This window comes from Pteropus alecto, unplaced genomic scaffold, assembly GCF_000325575.1.
Source record: "Pteropus alecto unplaced genomic scaffold, ASM32557v1 scaffold81, whole genome shotgun sequence".
NCBI lineage: Eukaryota > Metazoa > Chordata > Mammalia > Chiroptera > Pteropodidae > Pteropus > Pteropus alecto.
The window spans coordinates 3,276,757-3,283,593 of NW_006433378.1; the positions used below are offsets into that span (position 1 = coordinate 3,276,757).

General features: G+C 40.9%; 1 protein-coding gene across 4 annotated transcripts in view; it reads left to right on the top strand.

Moving 5' to 3' along the window:
* The window catches only part of B3GALNT1 (beta-1,3-N-acetylgalactosaminyltransferase 1 (globoside blood group)), a 23,122-nt gene that overhangs the window by 4,504 nt on the left and 11,781 nt on the right, over positions 1–6,837 (top strand). Inside the window, exons 1-3 of one of the 4 annotated variants that reach the window (XM_006908180.3) lie at positions 29–103; positions 592–631; positions 1,068–1,152. The gene's annotated coding sequence lies outside the window, so the exon portion shown is untranslated. Of the gene's footprint in view, positions 1–28; positions 632–1,067; positions 1,153–6,837 lie in introns of those variants that run through there. The other 3 variants (XM_015586549.2, XM_025044235.1, XM_025044234.1) reach the window with 3 other exon arrangements.

Genomic DNA, 6,837 nt, shown 5'->3' on the forward strand with positions numbered 1-6,837 from the left:
TCCCGTCACCCGGGCAGCGCTGGAGACGAACCCCGGGAGCCGCGGGCAGTGGGGGCGTTGGCCGCGGCGGCGGCGGGAGAGAGGACGGAGACGATGTTTTGATGTTCGTGGATCTCCATAAGGGCGGAGGCGAACGCTTTCCCAAGAGCAAGGGAAGGGCCCGAGAGCCGAATTGTGGGAGGGTTCTTCACCGAGAGGGACTGGGAGAAGTAGGACCTAAGGAGGAGAATGGGCAAATTAGGCAGGGAGTGGAGGAAGCTCCTAGTGGTACATAATTTGTAAAAGGTGATTTTAACGAGTACGTATATACACAAGGCGTTGAAGAAGAAATCTTAAAGGTGCAATGGAGCCTCACTTTCCCAAGCAGTGAAAAATGATGCCAGCGTTAAGCAACGAGTTGTATTCCATATTCCTTCCCTTCCACTTCTCACTGCTGGACTAGGAGGGAGACTTGCAGGGCAGATATGGTTTTCTTTCCTCTGAATTTTGCACAAGTGCCAGTGTAATTTAGGAGGTGACTGCTTTGTCAGTAAGAGCTACTACCAAGGAACAAATTACCAAACCATGTGGGTTTTTTTTTTCTTTTTTCAGAGGTAAAAGATTTGAATTCACAGCCTTCAACTGGGAACAGGTTTGTATTTTGGCTTTCTCCAGAGGCTTAGACAGAGGTAGGGCGCTGATTTTGTGCCCTCAGAATGTGTTGATGCCTGATAAAAGCGCAGATTGAACGTGGATTAGTCTAGAAAAGAGAACTATTTAAAATTACGAGATAAGAGCCTATGACCTTTTGTTTCTCCTAGACTAGAAGGTTCATTCAAATAAATGGTCATAGTTCCAGCCCTGAAAATAAAGTCTCTTATCAAAACAGTGATTAGATATAATTCCAGATTAAATGCATGAGGTGATTTGAGAACAAGGAGGAAGAGAGGATCAAAGCTTTACCAAAAATGAAGAGTCATTCTATAATAATTTGCTTCCATAGAAGCTTGCTAGGTATAGAACATTGATTATAGATATCATAGTGTCCAATGTTATGACTCAGACATTTTTTCTTTTTTGTTCAATAGTTCCCAGCAAATCTGTTTTAATTAAAGATGAAATACAGAAAACAAAGAACTTCAAGTGCTTTAGATCTCATCTGAAATCCTACAGGTAAGTTCATCTTATTTTAACTTAGAAATTATCCTAATTGGCTAAAATTGACGATAATAGCCTCCTTTACAAAATTTTAAGAGTCATTTACACAGCTACACATTTTGTTGTATATTCTAGTATATTTCCCCAAAGGATTTGAGGAGGTACAAGAGTTAATTAAGGTCTACTAAATCATTTTGGAAAATATACCTATACTTTTGAAAGTTGAATTATTATTAAAATACTATGGTACCTCAGGTATTACATAACTACATAAACTTAACTACATAAACTTAATTTGGTGGCCATGTTCAACTTCACGTTCAGACTCAACTCTCTTTATCCCTAAGAAAATATTCCAGTGGATACTTCTTTCTCTTTCCTTTCCCCCTCAAATGATTTGCCTTCATTCTGTGTCCAGTCTCTCTGTTCTGTCCACCATTGGGTGATATAGGTAAAATCTCATTTTAGGAAATGCCTTTATCCTTTTCACAACTATAAAATGTCCAGGCAAAATATACTTTTCTTCTCTAGCTCTAGAAGCTACCATTGCTCATTCCTGTTCACAGTGTGGTGGAAAATCATACTTTACAGCTTCATGAATGAATTCCAATATGTGGGGTCAAATGGAGTGCTCTTAAAGGACCTTACAGAACAGATGCATTTAAAAGTTGCAGTTCATTTAACAGCTGGCAAATATCTCTTTTGGGACTATGAACAGCGATTTTAATTAAAGGTTTCATATTATAAGTATTGCTTTGTGTTTGGCCCCAGAGCTTTGGGCACATTGTGAATTAGAGGAGAGGGTAAGATGAGGGTATGGGGTACAAGCATGGAGATTTGTCGGGGGCACATCTGGAAGAGGGGAGTTGAAGCCTTAGAACTTCTGTAGGGTAGGGCCCTGGGAGGCTGTAGGATGGAAGGTTGGGCTAGGAAGATCACTTGCACCCCTTGAAGCTCTGATAAATCAAGGAATAAAAAACAGAAAGCTAGAGTAGATGATCAGAGTTTCCTAGCCTATGTGTATCTGACCCTGAATATAGGTGATTCACCAGAAAGCCAAGGCCTTTTGTTGTCCCCTTATAGCATCCACAGCCCAGGTTAGTAATTATTAGCCCTGTTTACCCTCCAGGAACCATTCATGTGGGAAACATGTCACCAGCACTAGGACCCCCTTTTCAGTAGCATGGCCCTTTGAGGTCTGGAGGAAACAGAGAGAGAGAGATCTTGGGAGATTTTATTGATATTCTGAGGTATACCATTTAATGTGGTTAGAACAAACACTTCCAACTAGCAGCCTATTTTGTAAATAAAGTTTTATTGGTGCACAGCCTTACTTATTTGTGTAGCATTGTTTAAGGCTCTGTTTTTACTACAAAGACAGAATCTAGAGCTGAGATGGAGACCATATGTCCCACAAAGGAAATATTTGCTGTCTGGCTTTTTATGAAAAAAATTTTTCTGGCTATTCCTGGGCCAGAACATAGAATTCTACTAAACTCCCAATCTGTGCGTAGACACTCTTTTAAGTTGGAATAAAGAAGCATTGTTCCTGTTAAAACATTTCACAGGTCTGCGGCCACCTGCCCCCTATGTGACAGGGCTCAAACCATGTCTCCTATCTGGAATTATATTTGGCTACTATTTTGGTAACAGACTTTGTTTTCAAAGACGGAGTTACCCACTTTCTAAGAGGAACAATTATAATTTACTCTTAACTCTTGGTATTAAATAGTTCCTTTCTCTAAACTGTTATAATTTTGCAGTTTAATTGAGCATGCACACACTCTGAGAGTGCAAACTCAGCTCCCTATTGTGGAGGCTGACCACCAGTCTAGAGACATTAGTGCAAGGAGATCTCCCTTTCTCTTGTCCAGGTAAGGTTTACTCATTACATGTAGTTTAAAACTTGGGAGTTGTGAACCTTCCTCCTTGCTCTGCATGGAGTGTCAGCAACCTGAGGGCAGGGCTTGTCTGTCGTCTTCCCCATTGCAGCCCCAGCCTCGACAAAGGTCTATGAATGAATGAAATTTCCTCCAGTTGGTAAAGCTGTTTGTAACAAAACGGACAGGAATTCCAGCTGTCAAGTCAGCCTTTGGCTATTCTGCCTCACTTGTGTGATCTTTGCTGTGTTCCAGTTTTCCGACATCTCCGGGCCTGGCCATGCGGTCGCCCCTTCCCACAAGCTGCTCTGTCACATGCTTTCTCAGTTGGCCCACCCCTGAGTACAGAGATCGGGTGCTCTACTCTTTGTCCCCTGCCGAGAACTCTCAAAAGGCTGTGGGATCGGGTGTGAGGAACCGCCCATTCTAGAAATCTATATTGGATCCTCTCACTAATTTTTATCTTTGGGCTTCCATTTGCCTTTAGAAATTAATACTGACATATCATTCAAACTAGTTGAAAGCATCCACCATGCCTTTCTAAGCTTCTGTTTTCCTTAGAACATAACACTCCCCAGTTCCTTCAGCCATTATTTTATCTAGTCCTCATGGGAGATGATAAACCGAATCCATAACCAATTGGGTTACTCTCCTCTGAATTATATCTAACTTGTCAATGGTCCTTTTAAAATGGAATATGTATGTGGCTATGAGATTATGACCCCTTTTGCCCAGATGTTTTTTCTATTTCTTGAACCCAGGAGTGTATTAGGGCTTTTGGTCTGCGTGTGTTGAGGGAGGGGGACACATTACAGTATTAAGTTGTGGAAGTTCTGTTAGCACTGTCATTCACTCACGAGTAGTTAGGCAATGCTTTCTGTGTACCTGTGCTAGGTACTGGGGACATAGCGGTGTGCAAAATGAACATCCTCTGTACTGATGGAATTAGATGGGGCCGGAGAGGTATCCTAGCCCAAATCCCTAGTGTTGTGGTGAGAAAAGCAACTCAAAATTCAGTGACTTGCCACCATCCCAGCTGTTAGAACTAAAATCCTTGTCTCCTGATTCTCTAGTTATTCCTTTACATCACCACTTTTCTTCCTATTAGACTGATACTCAACTAAAACCTTAAGGTCTTTTTAACTTTTGGCTGCTGTTAAATAATCTTCCATTCTGCTCTTGTGTGGTTAGTTTTTTTGATCCTTGATCTAGGATAATAAATTTGCTCCCATCAGACCTCATCTTGCTTTAGCCCTGTTTCAACCTGTCGAAAGCGTTTTAGATTGTAATTACATCTTCTGATGAATTCGCTCTTTTTTTTCCTGCTTTTTCTTGTTTACAAAATTGAACAAGTTTACATTCATTTGTCTTTGATAAAAAATGTTAAACATGAAAAGGCTAAAGACAGACCTGTGATTAAACCCTAGAGATTTTCTCTCAGGTTGACAAAGATGCTCTAACAGTCTTCGAACATAAGCGGGAGGGCGGGCCAATGGCCGTGTTGGTCAACACTGTATTCTCACAGTGCAGCATGAGCCTGGAAAGTGTGTGTGGAACAAATGACTGCATGAAAATACACTGGCTCTGACGGATCAGCTGATGTTAAAACCATCTAGACACTGTCATTGGATTTATATTTTTTCCATTTTGTTCAGAAGGGCCTTTTGGTGCCCTGTCCTCTTCAACGAGGTTTAATTCTTGTGTATCACCTCAGGCTTCCTTCGATCTTCTGGTGGAGGAACCCTATAGAAAATGGGGATAAGCCTCATCAGAAGAAGTGATCTTAGTCTCCCTTGGCTCCTGACGGTCATTGCTTTTGTGTCTTAAGTGTTCAACCAGTGTTTGCAGAAGCTTAGCCACTTATTCAGAGTTATTTGAATATAAATTCATTAACATTCTCCTCAGCAATTCCTTCATGTCTGAGAAGTGTTCTTGGAAGAGGAGACTAGTTTGAAAACTGGGTGAGAATTAGGAGGAGCCGATCATGGTTTGGTTGGAGATTGAACAGCGTTTGCATTTAGGATTCCTCCCCTCCCCGCTTTTTTTAGGTAAATAACATTTTATTAGTTTCAGGTGTACAACATAATGATTTGATATTTGTATATATTGTGCAGTGATCTACCACAATAGGTGTAGTTTACTTCTTATATAGTTAAGTTTTTTAAAAAAATGTATTTAAATTGGTTTCAAGTGTGTAGCACATTCATTAGACATCTATATAGTTCATAAAACAATCCCCCCAATTGCACTCTCCCTCCCCTGACCCTCCACCTAACCAACTATTAATGCTAACCGCATTCCCTGTGCCGTGCTTCCCATCCTCATGACCAACTATCAACTAGGATCCCCGCCCCCCCCTTTTTTTTTTAAAGATTCTGATTTGGCTTTGACAACTCTTTATCCCTCAGGAAGATCAAAGGTTCTGCACTACTTGGAGGACAGTATGCAAATGCTAGGCCAGTGGGGTAAAAACAAGTTAGGAAGGGTGTGAGGTGGTGCAGTGGTTATAGACCCCACTTAGAGGGCAAGGCACCTGGAGTCCCAGCCCAGGTGCTGGCTGTGACCTTGACTGAGGAGCAGATCTCCACATCTGTCTCCTTAGCTGGCAGGTAAATGTTATAAGAATGGGGCTCCTTCATAAAGTGGTTTTAATCATTAAACAAGTGCAAGTATGACAAGTGCTTGTTAAGGTGCAAGAACAAAGCAAGGGCTATTGCAAGAATATGGAGAAAGGGGGCGAAGTAGAAAGCAAATTCTTTTTAATGCAAACCTTGGTTTGCCCTGAGAGAATAAAGCATATTTTTTTTTAAGTATTATTAAATTAGGCAAATATAGCGGTAGCAGTTCATTCAGTAATTAAAATGATTTTCTGTTTTACGTCCAGCTATGTGCTTCAAAGTAAGAAGAAAAATGTCAGCCTTATCAAATATACACAGTCCTTAAAATAGCTTGATGCCACTTGAATATTTCACACCTCAGTTTGAAAAGGTTAATGTGTTTTGTAGTCCTCCAGGAGCTGGAAGTACCTACTCTAGGACTTTGGGCAGTGCAGACCATGCCCAGAAAAATGTCATTCAGTTGTGGGAAGACACAGGGCAGGAGGGAGGGTCTTGGGAAAGGGGAGCGTATGTGCGGAGGAGGAACCAGAAAAGTGTGGACTTGTATGATCAGGGTAGCATAACATGAGGAATTTTAAGATCCTAGAGGAAACATAATCCTTGGACTCTAAAAGAAGGCATACTGATTTGGAGAGAGAAGGCGAATTAGCTAGGATTTATATGCCTGTATAAGTATGTTGTAGAGCATATGCTGTTTTATAGGAGACATTGGGAGTTGGCAGCAAGGTTTGTAAATGGAACAATAAGGGGAAGTTGGATGGAGCATATAGTGTGGACTTTTTTTTTTTTTAATTAGTTTCAAGTATACAGTTCATATATATATATCTATATAGTTCATAAAATGATCCTCCCAATCGCTCCCTCCCTCCCTGGCCCTCCACCTAGCCAACATATTAATGCTAACTGCATTCCCTCTACCATGCTCCCCATCCCCGTGACTATCTATCAACTACTAATTTGTACTTCTTTAACCCTTCACTCCATTATCCCAGCCCGCCAACACCCTCCTCTCTGTCTGTCACCAAATTGTCCACTATATTTGTGAGTCTATTTTTGATTAGTTTGTTATTTTTGTTTCTTAGATTCCTCATAAAAGTGAAATCATATGATATTTATCTTTCTCTGTCTGACTTATTTCACTCAGCATAAGCCCCCGTAGGTCGATCCATGTCATTGCAAATGGTAGGATATCACTTTTTTTA